The 16,563-nt window shown below is 35.6% G+C and overlaps 1 protein-coding gene across 1 annotated transcript in view; it reads right to left on the bottom strand.

The window, feature by feature from the left end:
• Nucleotides 1–16,563, bottom strand: part of Zswim5 (zinc finger SWIM-type containing 5) — a 185,993-nt gene that overhangs the window by 159,418 nt on the left and 10,012 nt on the right. The window lies entirely within an intron of this gene.

Genomic DNA, 16,563 nt, shown 5'->3' with positions numbered 1-16,563 from the left:
TTAAAGCCTCTTTCAGAGAGTTTTATTTAGCCTATTCATGATTCCTATCTTGAAATGGTTGCGCTAAGAGCTGGTAATGTGAAAGGCTCTTGGCACTGAAATCAGCCAGCAGCCAAGGATGGTAACACTGAGGGGCCTAGCAGACAGAGAAATGGCAGGGAATGATGGAGAGCTGCTGGCTCTGGATATTTTAAGAGTTCCAAAGAATTCCCAGTAGCTGCTGGTTTCAGCTGCTAAGGTTAAGTGGGGAGAACTGCTAACACTAAGAACAGAGAGTCTGGTATTTAAAGCTGCTAACAATGAAGGAGCTGCACTTTGCCTATTTGTGATTTCTATCCCACTTGAGTTACAGAACCCACAGCAGATCGGTAACACCAGGGTTCTAACTCAGTTTTCCCACTTAACTAGCTATATGAACTTGGACAAGTTTTGTTTGTTTGTTTGTTTGTTTGTTTGTTTTAAATCTGGGCCTAATTTCCTCATCTGTAAAACTCGGAGAATTAACACTACATACCCCAAAAGAATGAGGATTAAATAAATTAAAACTTATTAAATAAGTAGCACAGTGCCTGACACATAGTACTGTGTGTTAATCTTTAATATTGTTTTTGCCATTTTTGTGTAAATAAAAAGCAAATTAAATGCCAATATTTACAAAGCTTTAAGAATTAGAACACTATAAGTAACAAAGGCAAGAGTCACTGTTTTAAAAAACCTTCAAAATTTTATCCTGTAATTTGAATAACCAAATATTATTTAAAATGAAACTAAGAAGTATACATTTGTACTGCTGATAACTTAACCTTTAAAATGAACATGAAATAAAACTAAAACATTCAAAAATGAATTTTATTCAAATAACTACAGATTTGAAATGTTAGCTAAAGAAAACATTCTCTAAAATAACTCAAAGCAAAAGAAGTAATGGTAATTAATTAAAGATTAAATATTATATTTATTTATTTTTATTTTCAATCATAAACTTGAAGAAATGTTGCCAAGTACAGCTCCAATAATTTTTTATTTATTTATTTATTTATTTATTTTTTTGCTATAGATGAGCACAATACTTTTATTTTGTTTATTTTTATGTGGCGCTGAGAATTGAATTCAGCGCCTCACATGTGCGAAGCAAGCACTCTACCACTGAGCCACAAATCCAGCCCTCCAATAATTTTGTTTATGTATCATTTGGGAATAAGTTTATCAACATGCTGCTTCATCACCCTATAGTTTTTGTATATTTCCTTCAAATGAGGATATTCTTGGGCTGGGGACAGAGATCAGTGATATAGAGCTTGTCTAGCATATGCCAAGGCCCTGGGTTCAATCCCTAGCACCACAAAACAAACAACTAAAAAAAAAAAGCAAATAAGGACATTCTCCTACATAACCAAAAAAAAAAAAAAAATCAAAATCAGAAATCAACACTGAAACGTACAATCCCCATAGACCACATTCAAGTTTCGTCAATTGTCCCAATGATGTCTCAAAAAGGATCCACTCCAAAGTCATATATTGCATTTAGGTTTTGATCTCTTCACTCGCCTTCAAGCTGGAACTCTCTTAGTTTTTCCTTTACTTTTTTTTTTTTTTTTTTTTGGTATCAGGGAATGAACTCAGGGGCACTCAACCACTGAACCACACTCCCAGCCCTATTTTGTATTTTACTTAGAGATAGGATCTCACTGAGCTGCTTAGCATCTCACTTTTGCTGAGGCTGGCTTTGAACTTGCAATCCTCCTGCCTCAGCCTCCCAAGTTGATGGGATTACAGGCATGTGCCACCATGCCCAGCTTTCCTTGACTTTTATAACCAATACTTTTAAAGACTAGAGGCCAGTTTTTTGAAAAATGTTGTCTATTATTTCATCAGGATTAGATACAAGTTATGTTGTCTATTATTTCATCAGGATTAGATACAAGTTATGCATCTTTAACAGAAATATCATAGAAGTGGTGCTATATTCTTATTGTATCCTATCAAATGGCATACAATTAGAATTTGGCCTATTACTGGTAAGGTTAATTTTGCTTATCTGACAGTAGTGTTTGCCAGGCTTTCCTATTATAACATGTTACTCTTTTTCCACTTATAGTTAAAATATCTCATGGAAAGCTATATTCACATTATACAAATATACACATGGAATTTTCAAATTAGTCATTTCTTATAAATAACATAATGACCACATGAGTTTCTCTTTATTAACTGGATTATATCCATTACTATCATAATTTGGTGCTCAATTTGTCCCATATTTGGCCAGTGGGAACCCCCCACAAGCTAATTTTTGTGATCTTGTGACATACTGTCATGATTCTTTAAGAACTTCCATGCTTTGTGACACTAGAACATATTCAGGGCTTTCTCTACCTCAACTCCTAGATTGAGCCAGCTTTCCAAGGAGCTCCCATTCTTTTAGTGGACAAAAGCACTTAAAACCAAGATCTGAACATTAGGTATGCTTACTACCATTGGGACAGCACTGCTCCCAGGTCCTCTGAGAGAACAAAATTTTATATATATGTATATATGTGTGTGTTTGTGTGTGTGTGCGTGTGTGTGTATGTGTATATATATACATATACCTTAAAAAATACACACACACACACACACACACACACACCCCACAAGTTAACATAGGTATCTCCAATTACAATCCAGTATCTCAAGGTTCATTCTAGCTTATCTCCCTGTCTATATTTTAGCACTCTTCTGATAGTGAGAAGCCTGGCTTTTGTTGGCTTTTAGTACTGTACTTAGTTGATCAATACTAGAAAGTAATCTATTTTCCATTGCTACCACAACCCCCTTCCTTAAGAACACTCTCCTCTCTCTCCTCAGATAGAGCCTACACCCACTGTTGCTACCTCCTGACATGCCCTGCTCACTCCACTTGAATTCTAATACTCCATGCCTTTGTGGCCCCCCACACCTCTATGCAAAAGTCATCTTCAACTCTTTCAGACTCCATGTGGATACTCTTCTTATTCCAGTTAAGTTTACATCTATACTAGGCCATTGTTCCAGATGAGCTCTAATACTCTCTTGAAATCAGGCTCTTGCCATTCTCCCTTCTCCTCTGTTCCTTTTCTCTCGTTTTCCCAGGAATGTACTGAATGTTCCTGAATTTTTCAGGAAGGGAACTCAGAAGAAAGAAGGGAGAATGGTTAAGGGTTCAGGGACTAAAGACAAGAGGAAAGAGAACAAATATCATTTATGATAACTTAACACTGGCTACTTTGCTACATAATGGTTCCTTTTGTTCCCAAAACCTATGCATAAAATAAGGAATAATCAATACAAGAAATAATAGGGAAGAAATAAAGAATATGATGCTGAAGAAAAAATATTTTCTTATGTATATATTACAATCTTGTTTTTACTTATATATCCAACCATTAAGAACTACATAGATTATAACAAGGTCAGGCCCTTTTTTCCACCTGGTAATTGAGGAAACACATACACACACTATACACACAAGGAATTTAAAGTTCTTAAGTTGTAGGCAATGCAGAGTGGCAAAAGAAATTCCTTTGACCCTACAACCAAACCCTACAACCCAAACTGTAAAATCAATAATGGTTAAAATTAGAGAGGGATATACTTCATTAGAAAAACTTCTCTTAATTATGAATTTTGTTAAGTGGGAGACAAGAGCCTGAGAATATTCTCACTGCCCTTCAGGGAGACTGAGCAGTCAGGTGCTACTTGATACCAAAGGATAATCAAATCTATAATACATCTTTATATCACTTCTCCCCCCTTCCCTGTGTCACTTCATTTTCTCTGACTCTTGCTTCCCTAGAACTGCATTCCCTAATGACATAATAGCACATTAAAAAAGCATTTCCCAGGGCTGGAGATGTGGCTCAAGTGGTAGCGTGCTCACCTAGCATGCATGAGGCACTGGGTTCAATTCTCAGCACTACGTAAAAATAAAATAAAGATATTGTGTCCACCTAAAAATAAAAAATAAAAAAAGCATTTCCCAATTCCATGCAAGAAAAACTATTCCTTAGTCCAGTGCACTCTATGGTACAAAAAAAAACAGTTTTATCACCTGATAAGGATGAAGGGTTCCAGATTAGAAAGGAAGAGGGAAAGTTGCTTTATGAGAAATAAGATCAGAAAGGTTACAGGTGTAAGATCAATATCCAAAAAAAAACTTTATATATACTAGCAATAAATAATCTAAAAATGAAATTAAAGTAACAATTTCATTTACAATAGCATGTCCTAATGCCCAAAACCTGACAAAAGAGACTTTACCTATATGATTAAAGTTCTTAAAACATGGAAATTATCCTAGATTTTCTGAGTGGCCCCAATGTAATCATAGGGTACTTATATGAGGAAGCCAGGAGATAAAGTCAGAGAAAGGAAATGTGGCAATGGAAGCAGAGGTTCAAGTGATACAATGCAAAAAAGGGGGAAAGGGCCAGGAGCCAAGAAATGCAGGTACTTTTAGAAGCCAAAAAAAAGTATGGAAAGAGACCCTCCCCAACAGCCTCTAGCTGAAACCAGGCAACAAAAGAAAAATAGATTAATTGTACTTTATAAAAAATTAAAACATTTGGCCAGGCATGGTGGCGCATGCTGTAATCCCAGAGGCTCAGGAGGCTGAAGTAGGAGGATAATGAGTTCTAAGCCAACCTCAGCAAACACAAGGCGCTAAGCAACTCAGTGAGACCATGTCTCTAAATAAAAAACAAAATAGGGCTGGGGATGTTGGCTCAGTGGTGAAGTACCCCTGAATTCAATCCCTGATATCCCCCCCAAAAATTAAAACATTCGTGCCTTAGAATACACTATCAAGAAAGATAAAATGATAATTTATTTGCAAATCATGTATTCAATAGGGGACTCATATCTAAAATAAATAAAAAAAACTCTTATAATTCAACAGTAAAAAGACAATTCAAAAAGGGGCAAATTATCTGAATAGATATCTCTCTGAAGAAGACACACAAATGACCAAAAGAAAAGTGCATGGATAGATGTAAAAAAAAAATCATTATTCATCAAGGAAATGGAAGTCAAAACCAATTGAAATGAGCTATACTCCCCCATGTACACAGGATAGCAATAATCAAAGTGTTACCAAGTTGTGAAGAAAACTGGAAAACTCATATATATATATTGCTGGTGGGATTATAAAATGGTGTGGCCACTTACAGAAATGGTTTGGCAGTTTTTCAAAATGTTAAGCATAGTTATGGTATGACCCAATAATTCTACTCATACTACAATCATTTCCCAACAGCAGTGAAAACACATCCACACAAAAGCTTGTAGATAAATGCTTACAGCACTATTATTCATAATAATTAAAAGGAAAACAACCCAAACATTCAACAACTAATGAATGGATAAACAAAATGTATTATATCCATGTAATAGATCGTTATTCACCAATAAAAAGGAGTGAAGTACTGATACAGACTACAACACAGATGAACCTTGAAAACAAGATACTAAAGTTAAAAGATGCCAGTCACAAAAGACTACATACTATGATTCAAGTTATTTACTTCTTTATTTATTTATTCGTATTGAGGATTGAGGATTGAACCCAGGGGCATATACCACTGGGCTATATCACAAGACCTTTTAATGTTTATTATGAGACAGGGTCTCACTAAGTTGCTGAGGTTGGCCTTGAACTTGTGATTCTCCTGCCTTATTCTCCCAAATCACTTGGTTTTCAGGTGTACGCCACCTCACCCAGTATATGATTCAATTCTTATGAAATGTCTAGAATAGGCAAACCCATAAAGACAGAAAGTAGATTAGTTATTGCTTAGGACTAGCAGGGACAAGACTAGAGAGTAATAACCAAAGGATATAGGGTTTCTTTCAAGGTAATGAAAAATATTCTAAAATTGACTTTGATGATAGTGTCCCATAGCTGTGAATATACAAAAAACTACCAAATTATACACTTTAAATGGGTGAGTTGTATGGCACATTAAGTATATCTCATTAAAGGTACTGATGGGGAACTACTTTAAGAGTTCCTCAAGATCTCATCAGTCAGCCTCAAATTCAAAGCAAGAAGAAGAAGATAGCTTCCTTATAAAATCCCTCAATAATACTAACTTAAGTCTATGGTCTGATAGATGACATATTTATCATATAGCCATATAACATAACATAACAAAATCCAACATCTCATCTGGGAGCGAAGGCAGACACCTGTAATCCCAGCAGCTTGGGAGGCAGAGGCAGGAGGATCGCAAGTTCAAAACCAGCCTCACCAAAATAATGAGGCCCTAAGCAATTCAGTGAGACCCTGTCTCTAAATAAAATGCAAAAAAAAAAAAAAAGCTGGGCATGTGCCTCAATGGTTAAGCACCCCTAGATCTGATCCCTGGTACCAAAAAAAAAAAAAAAAAATCCAACATCTCAATGATCAATTCTAATCTCAAAGTGAAAACCACTCACTAGTAAAGTTCTAAATGAAACTACATTAAAATAAAATATAAAAACATAAGATTTTGGTTGAGTGACTTCTTTTGTGGTTGATTATTCTGATGTTATATTAGTATTTGCAAGAGACAACATATGAGGTTGTGCTGTCTACAAAATCTACAAAATTCTGCAACTAATACTCCAATACTGTATCAAAAACATTAATATAGCATATTAAACAATGTTATAGTTGATGTCAAAATCTACAATGATATACCCGACTTTTTTTAAAGAGAGAAAGAGAATTTTTTAATATTTATTTTTCAGTTTTTGGTGGACACAACATCTTTATTTTATGTGGTGCTGAGGATCGAACCCAGCGCCCCGCGCATGCCAGGCAAGCACGTTACTGCTTGAGCCACATCCCCAGCCCTAGACCTGACTTTTTAAAATGTTTTTAGTTGTAGATAGACACAATACCTTATTTTATTTATTAATTTTTATGTGATGCTTAGGATCAAACCCAATGCCTCACATGTGCTAGGCAAGTGCCCTACCACTGAGCTACGACCCCAGCCCCAACAGGCCTGATTTTAATGTCACATAATATACTACCTTAACAACAGATGGTGGCCATGAAACAAAGAATCCACCAACACAAAGAAGAGTAACATGAGGGAGTAGTCACATTTAGCATCTAGGTTATCACTGAGGCATGTCTTGGTCCTACCTAATGTTAATAGTAAATGAACAGATACAGTGGCCAAGGCCTGAGAAAGGATATGGTAATAAGGATGGAACTCCTTTGAGAAGACAGTCACCCTCTTTTTACCTTGTTTTACTTAGGTAAACCACCAGAACAGTGAAGATTCTGGCCAAAAATTTAGAATAGAAACTAGAGGAAGCAGACAATATTATGTTATGGAGACTAGCAGCAGTAGCAGAGGTTGCAATTTGGCCCCTAATCCTATTCCTTAAGTTTTCCCAGAAAAAGAGACTAAACAGAATCCTGGAGGAGTTGTTCCCATACAGGATGGATTTATTATATGAAATGAATCCACAAGTCACAGGAAATACATTCACCAGATCCTTCCCTCAAGATCAAGGCAATCATAACTACCTGGAGAGTTGGCTGCTGGAAGTTCACAGCTATGTCCTTGACACAAGCTACCCTCAAACAGGTTGAGTTCTCTGAAAGCAAACATGATAGAGTTCAGGATGCAAGATACTTATTAGGGAGCAACACCTGGGAAGCAAAGGTAGCCAAAGCAGGACTGAAAAGAGAAAGAAGTCAAACTGCAACACAGTCCTGACAAAAGCTCAGCCAACAGGTATGACTCCCTTATACAAGTATTGCCTTGGTCAAAGAAGTACCTGTTAGGCTGAAAGAGCTGTATAAAGTTAGACTTTTATACTCCCACTTTGCTCAGCCATCTACAAGTTGACTTTAAAAGAGTGTAACTTCAGATGAGGCAGATATCACAGCTGATGTCTGAACCAGCTGAAAGCTGGAATCTGTCTGATAAAAGCATTTCCTGTAGCTAAACAGCAAGTAGTTCCTAGAAGAGGAATTGTGGAGTTCATCTCCATCTCTACCCAGAAATAAAAATGTCACATCCAAGGTATGCCTGCTCCCCCTCAGGTCAACCCATATTCATTCCAGACAATTTGGAAGTGCCATCCCAACTCCCAGAGCTCTACCTAGAACTTGCCAAAGTCTCTTACAACTATATCAATTCAATCTCTCTGACCTTCTAATCTTGCTTCCTTTACTCCCTTGTAAGTGTTCTTGGCCCTAAAAGCACTCCTTAATATATCTTCTGCAAGCAAATTTCCATCTCAGAGTCTATTTCCCAGGGAATGCAATTCCAAAGGAAGATTCAATAAAGAAATAGGTAGGGGGATCTTCGTTTGTAGCTCAGTGGTAAAGTGCTTGCCTAGCACATGTGAGGCACTGGGTTTGATCCTCAGCACCACATGAAAATAAATAAAAGTATTATGTCCATCTACAACTAAAAACATACTTTAAAAAGAAGTAGGTAGGACCTACTCTGTTCAGTAGTTTCATAGGGTAGTACTTTACTTGAGCTAGTGAAAATTGTGAAAGCTCAGGTGTCTATGGCATAATAATGTTAGGCCATCATTTTGTTCAAACAATTTTTAAAAAGCAACTTGCACAGCAGCATTTGGATTAAGTAACAGAAGAGATAAATTCTTTAGAGATTCCAAAATTAAAATATTTAACCAATAAAAGTAATGAAGAGTAGAGCTATGTTAATCTTAACAAAACCTAAAACTCTTCTGTTCATAACCTGAAAATAGGTAGGATAAAAAGATTTATGGATCACTTTCATCTACTTTATATACATCAAGTCTCAAAGGAAACAGGAATTAATTGCAGAGTTTTCAAATACACTGAATTCTTATTCTCCTACATAAATTACTGCTTTCTGAATTTATTTGGGACATGGACCCCCTTGAATATCAAATTAAAGTATGTACTGTCTTCTATGAAAAATGTCCACATGCATTTTGTAAAATCTGAAAATAATTTCAGGGTTTCATGGATCCAAGAGCCATTTATAGATATGAGGTTAAAGAACCCCTGACCTAATCCAGTTTATAAAGATAAGATGACATCATTCTAGCCCATAAATTGAAAGTCAAAAGATGCCTAACAAAAGTTTTGGCTAAATAAATCATATTGTCTTTAATTTATTTTTATTACTTTATTATATATGAAATGCATGACTAGATTCACACCATAAAAATTATTCAAACAACAATATGAAACTAAATTCCCTCTTGGCCACTACCCATTCCCACTTTTCTTCAAAGATTATTTATTAATTTGATGTAAATCCTTTCAGATTTTTCAAAAAATAAATGCAGCAATTAAAATGCATAAAGTTAGCCGGGCACTGTGGCATACACCTGTAATCCCAGCAGCTCAGGATGCTGAGTCAGGAGGATTGCAAATTTAAAGCCAGCCTCAGCAAAAAGCAAGGCACTAAGCAACTCAGTGAGACCCTATCTCAAAATACAAAATAGGGCTGGGGGATGTGGCTCAGTGGTCAAGTGGCCCTGAATTCAATCCCTGGTACCTGCCCCAAAAAAAATGTATAAAATTATTTTGGATGAATTTTGGGTTAAGAACTACCTTCCCCCGCTCCCTCCCCCACCCTGTACTAGGGATTGAGCCCAGGGGCATTCTACCACTGAGCTATATCTCCAGTCCTTTTTTAAAAGGATTTAGACAGGGTCTCACTAAGTTGCCCAGGCTGGCCCCAAACTTGCAATCTTCCTGCCTCAGCCCCTGTGCCAATGGGATTACAGGCATGTGCCAGCATGCTGGACAAGAGCTAGCATATAAAAACAACAAAGGATAGCTATAATAACAACGAATTATTTTCACTAATAATATAAGCAAATTATAATTCTAAGCTCAGTAACTTTTTCAAATTAACTCTTTCTTGAATCCAGTCTATTCATTTTAATTCAATTTAACTCATAAATTCCAAATCTGGTTTGGAACAATCTAGAGCATAAATCAACAAACTTCAATTCAACCACATTTTCTAAGTTCATTATAATTAAGTCACTGTGCTAAGTGCTATGGAATAGTGGTTTCCAAGCATTTAAACATGGGCTAGGGATGTAGCTCAGTAGAAGAGTGCTTGCCTAGTATGTGTGAAGCACTAAATTCAATCTCCAATACTGAAAAAAAAATTTAATTTAAAAAAACAAACATTGAGACTCTGTCAAAAATACAGGTTCTTGAACCCAAACTCTAATCTTAGTAACTAGAATTTCCAAGGGAGCCCCAGGATCTGGCACCAAAGCTCCTCAAGTGACTCTGTAAAGCAGTCAGGGCTGGGATCACTATTATGAAAATTATACAAATGATCAGAATAATGTTCTCAATTCATTTAAATAAGATCTATTTAAAGTCTATTACAAGAGTGAACCTCAATGGTCAAACACTTGCCTAGCATGCAAGAGGCCCCAGAAGCCAAAAAGGAAAAAATAAATAAATAAAGTTCATTAAGAAACCTACTAGATAGAGCGCTGAATAAATTATAGGATACAGGGCTGGGGTTGTAACTCAGTGGTAGAGCGCTTATCTGGTACGAGTAAGGCACTGGGTTTGATTCTCAGCACCACATATAAATAAATTTAAAAATAAAAAGGTCCAATAACAACTAAAAAAATATTTTAAAAAAAATTAAAGGATACAATCCTTGTCGCAGGAGAGACTGGAGACTGGCAAGGAGTATAATAATTGTAACAAACAATTATAACACAAGCAGAAGACGCAAGTGCTTCTGTCTGTTGCCTCACTAAAATATATGCTCCATAAAAGCAAAAACTTTGTTTTATTCACTACTATGTCTTCAGTGGGTAGAGGTCTGGTGCACTGGTACTCAATAAACAATTGTCAAATAACAAAACTGAAAGGCAATTTTAACTTCAACTAACTAGATATGAAAATGGAAGTTTTAACAGTGGAGGGGGTAGAGAGAGAGGAGGGGAGGGGAGGGGAGAGGTGGGGAGGGGGGAGGGTGGAGGATGGGAAAGGCAGCGGAGCACAACAGACACTAGTATGGCAATATGTAAATCAATGGATGTGTAACTGATGTGATTCTGCAATCTGTGTATGGGGTGAAGGTGGGAGTTCATAACCCACTTGAATCAAAGTGTGGAATATGATATGTCAAGAAATTTGTAATGTTTTGAACAATAAAAAATTTAAAAAAAAAGAAAGAAAATGGAAGTTTTAAGAATAGCAAGAATTTTTAAATACAGAGAAGGGGAAAAGAGAATTAATATTCACAGTACCTTTAACAACATGTAAGAAATTCTGAACAACTTTCACATACTTTCTCTCATATAATTATCATATAACATTTTCCCCCCTGGTGGTACTGGGGGCTGAACCTAGGAATGCTGCTATACCACTAAGCTACACCTCCAGTCCTATGTATTTTTTATTTTGAGCAGGGTCTCTCTAAGTCACTGAGACTGGCTTTGAATTTGCAATCCTCCTGCCTCAGCCTCCCCAACTGCAGAGATTATAGGTATGCATCACTGCGCCTGGCTATCGTATTGACATTTGTGTCCCAATTTTACAGAGCAAGAAACCAAGACTGAAAAGTTAAGTAGCTCATCCAAGGTTACAGAGCTAGAAAGTGGCAGAACTAAGATTTGAGCCTACATCTCCAAACATAATGCTTAGGAATTTAGACCTCATTCCCTACAAAACAACTTTGAAGGTTTTTCTTTCTTTTTTGAAATATTTGCTTTTCTAATAATACCATGTTGCAATACAATTCATAAATCATCAGATTCACTCTTTTTTTAAGAGAGAGAGAGAGAGAATTTTTTAATATTTATTTTTTAGTTTTCGGTGGACACAACATCTTTGTTTGTATGTGGTGCTGAGGATCGAACCCGGGCCGCACGCATGCTAGGCGAGCACACTACCGCTTGAGCCACATCCCCAGCCCCAGATTCACTCTTTTAGAGCATAAAATTCTGATTGGGGATGTGGCTCTGTGGCAGAGTGCTTGTCTGGCATGTGCAAGGCCCTGGATTCAATCCCCAGCACTGCAAGGGGAAAAAATAAAAACTTACAATTCAGTGGTACTTAGTATATTCATAAATGTATGAGAATTTAGAACATTATCATCACCCCAGAAGGAAGCACCATACCCATTAGCAATTACTTCTCCTATCCCCATCTCTGAAAAACCAATAATCTACCTTCTATTTCTAGAATTTGACTCTTCTAAATATTTCATATAAATAGAATCAAATATGTGGCCTTAACTTTTTATTGTAGTAAAATATACATAATTTACCATTTTTAAATGTACAGTTCAGTGGCATTCGCCTGGTTGTACAACCATCACCACGGTCTCCAAAATTTTCAATCATCCCATACTAATAATACTTTGAACCCAATTAAACCATAACTCTCCATCCTCCCTTCCCCAAAGCCCTGATAACCTCCATCCTACTTTGAATCTCTATAAATTTGCCTATTCTAGGTCTCTCATTTAAGTGCAATCAGATATTTTAATTAGCATAATTTCTTCAAGTTTCATCCATGTTTAGCACCTATACCAGTATTCCATTCTTCTTTAAGGCTGAATAATATTTCTTTTATGCACATAATACATTTTGTTGCTTTATTCATGTGTCAACAAACATCTGAACTGCTTCTATCTTTTGGTTGTTGTGAATAATGCTGCTGTAAACATGAGTGTTTAATAACTGTTCAAGTTCCTTTAATTCTTCTAGTTTATATTCCCAGAAGCAGAACGGCTGAATTACATTTCTGTTTAATTTTCTGAGGCCCCACAGTGTCATTTTCCATGTCATTTCCTAATTTTATTCTCACAAAGGGTTCAATTTCTTTTTTTTAATATTTATTTTTTTAGTTGTAGTTGAACACAATACTTTTATTCCATTCATTTATTTTTATGTGGTGCTGAGGATGGAACCCAGGGCCCCCGCACATGCTAGGCGAGCGCTCTACCGCTGAGCCACAATCCCAGCCCCAAGAGTTCCAATTTCTGTACTTCCTTGCCAACATCTGTTATTTTCTGTTTGGGAGGATTATTTTATTTTTAATAGTTATCCTAATGAGTAGCAAGTAGTATCTTATTGATATTTTGATTTCCATTTTCCTAATGATTAGTGATGTTGAGCACCTCTTCTTGCATTTATTCTCTGTGTAACTTATTTGGAGAAATATTTATTTAAGTCCTTTGCCAATTTTTTAATTGAATTGTTTGGTTTTTGTTGAGTTGGAGTTCTTTATATATCCTAGACATTAACTCCTTATCAGACATGTTCATTTTGAGTGGCTAGTAGACTACCTATTTAAAAATCTTTCCAGACAAATATACATGCTGATCTTGAACTCCAGAGGAAGAACCAAAGATACAGACTTGGTCATCAAACACAGTGACATTTATAAAGTATTTTCATATATATCAGCTTATTTAGAGTCTCACAAAAATTGACAGTTCTACATATGAGAAAACTAAGGCATATCTCTTGACTCTAAATCTCAACAGTAAGATTATTAGGAAGTGTTTCAGAATTTCAAAGGGAGGAAGTATCTGGCAACATGATGGAGTTCTAGGCTCCATCCCAATCCTCAAACCAGCTCAGATTGTATGTGCTGAAAAAACTGGAATTTCATCAAAAATTTCTTTCAAAAATGAGAGTTCAGTTGTTTTAAACAATTTAAACTGCTATATTATACCATGCTATCTTATGTTCATAAAATACTAATTGAAGTTGTAGAAATAAACTAGATTGCTAAATTAGAAGACTTGAGGCAAGAAGGTATATCCTACTTTTGTGGGACAAAAAAAAAAAAAAGAAGATAGGAAGAAAACCACAATGGTGAAGTAAAACAATAATCTAGGAATGAATTTCAAGAGGAAGATGCAGTAGACAACAGATAATTCTATATAGAGGTCATGAAGAATGAGGACTGGAAAAAGAATGCTGTGATTAGCAACCATGAGGTCATTAGCAACCTTTAGGAGATCAATTTTTTAATTTTGTGAGTGCAAACACAAGTCAGAATGCAAAGGCTTCAGAGATGGGATGAAGGTTACAGAAGGGAAGTTAACAAACACCAAATACTCTTTGACAACCTTGCTGAAGGCCATAATAATAACAGTGAATACTTACAAATATGTGGTGGGCCTCTTCCTACGTGCTTTACATATTGACTAATTTAATCCTCAAAACAATCTGTGAAGTAGGTCCTATCATCCTATCCATTTACAGTTGAGGAAACTAAAACATAATAAGGAGACTAAATTGCACATGCGGCACGTATACATATTTACAAACATACATGGTAGTACAGAATACGATAATATTAAGTTAAAGAAATGATTAACAAGATTAAGAGTTTTTCACTCTTATAACGTGGGGAACAATTTTTTATTACTAATAACATCAATGTATGTTGGTGGTGCTTACTAGTAATGTCAGTTTATCAAGTATTTATAGAGTAAGGCAAAATAAGAACAAGCTGGCTCTTCCTGAATCTATTAATGCTACAGGCTTCCATTCAATAAAACCATGAATGAATAGAGGGAAAGATTTAATTATCACCAAGACTTTCAAAGACACAATGCATGTGCTTTCAGACCACATGACAATGGATGGATGGACAAAAATCTATTTTACTGATTAGCTCCATCATATGTTGGTACTTAAAAGCAGCAACAATTTTTTAAAAGAAGAATAAAAGGATTAGCTGAAGATAACAAAGCTATTGTAAAGCCAAAAATCTGTAAAGTTTGTTCTGAGAAAAAAAGGATTTGAATCTGATATTTTTGACATTTTCCTGCTTGTCAGTATTATCCATTTGAATCAAGTATGTATTAAAGTATTATAGAGCATAAGGAACATTCATACAGAAGGAATTTCATGAAAGGTTAATAATCTAACTTGTAATAATAAATAGTATTATCAGTCTTTTTGCAATATTAGATATAATTTTAATATTTCTTAAAATTGGACTTATATTAAAATAAAATAATATATCCAGTTGAACCCATTTTCCCAGTTAGTCACTTCCTACTGTTTGCTTTTATAGGTAGTACATCTATTATTACAAAACATTGCAATAAAGGCTATTTTATATGTGCATCCTATAATAAACTATATACTACTTATAATATAGGAATTGATTTATATTTTGTAAGGAATGTTAAAAATATAATTCTTTTTTGTGATCCTGGGAATTAAACCCAAAGCGCTTATCCACTGAGCCACATCCCCAGCCCTTTTTTATTTTTTGTTTAAAGACAGGGTCTTGTAGCCAGAGCAATTAGACAGACGAAAGAAATTAAAGGCATAAATATAGGAAAAGAAGAACTTAAATTAGCACTATTTGCCGATGACATGATCCTATACCTAGCAGACCCAAAAAATTCAACCAAGAAACTTCTAGAACTAGTAAATGAATTCAGCAAAGTGGCAGGATATAAAATCAATACCAAAAAATCAAAGGCATTCCTGTATATCAGTGACAAATTCTCTGAAATGGAAATGAGGACAACTACTCCATTCACAATATCCTCAAAAAAAAAATAAAATACCCGGGAATCAAATTAACAAAAGAGGTGAAAGAGCTATACAATGAAAACTACAGAACCCTGAAGAAAGAAATAGAAGAAGACCTCAGAAGATGGAAGGATTTACATTGCTCATGGATTGGTAGAATTAATATTATTAAGACGGCCATACTACCAAAAGCACTTTACAGATTCAATGCAATTTCCATCAAAATCCCAATGACATTCCTTGCAGAAATAGAAAAAGCAATCATGAAATTCATCTGGAAAAACAGGAGACCCAGAATAGCTAAAGTAATTCTAAGCAGGAAGAGTGAAATTGGTGGTATCGTGATTCCAGATTTTAAACTATACTATAGAGCAATAGTAACAAAAACAACATGGTACTGGCACCAAAACAGGCTGGTAGACCAATGGTACAAAATAGAGGACACAGAGACAAATCCACAAAATTACAACTACCTTATATTAGACAAAGGTGCTAAAACCATGCAATGGAGAAAGGATAGCATCTTCAACAAATGGTGCTGGGAAAACTGGAAATCCATATGCAACAAAATGAAATTGAATCCCTTTCTCTCACCATGCACAAAAGTCAACTCAAAATGAATCAAGGAGCTAGGAATCAGACCAGAGTCTCTGCGTCTAATAGAAGATAAAGTTGGTCCTAATCTTCAACACATGGGGGCAGGCCCCAAATTTCTTAATAAGACACCTATAGCACAAGAGTTAAAACCAAGAATCAACAAATGGGACGAATTCAAACTAAAAAGTTTTTTTCTCATTCGAGGTGAATAGGGAGCCTACATCCTGGGAACAAATTTTTACCCCTCAAATATTAGATAGAGCTCTAATCTCCTGAGTATACAAAGAACTCAAAAAGTTAACAAAAAAGCAAATAACCCAATCAACAAATGGGCCAAGGACTTGAATAGAAACTTCTAAGAAGAGGATATACAATCAATCAACAAATACATGAAAAAATGCTCACCATCTCTAGCAATCAGAGAAATGCAAATTAAAACTACTC

This window comes from Marmota monax, unplaced genomic scaffold, assembly GCF_021218885.2.
Source record: "Marmota monax isolate L192 unplaced genomic scaffold, Marmota_monax_Labrador192_F-V1.1 WCK01_AAM20220418_F8-fsc00008, whole genome shotgun sequence".
In the NCBI taxonomy this organism is placed as follows: Eukaryota; Metazoa; Chordata; class Mammalia; order Rodentia; family Sciuridae; genus Marmota; species Marmota monax.
The sequence above is the reverse complement of the archived record's forward strand: the minus strand, read 5'-3'. Positions and strand labels throughout refer to the sequence as shown.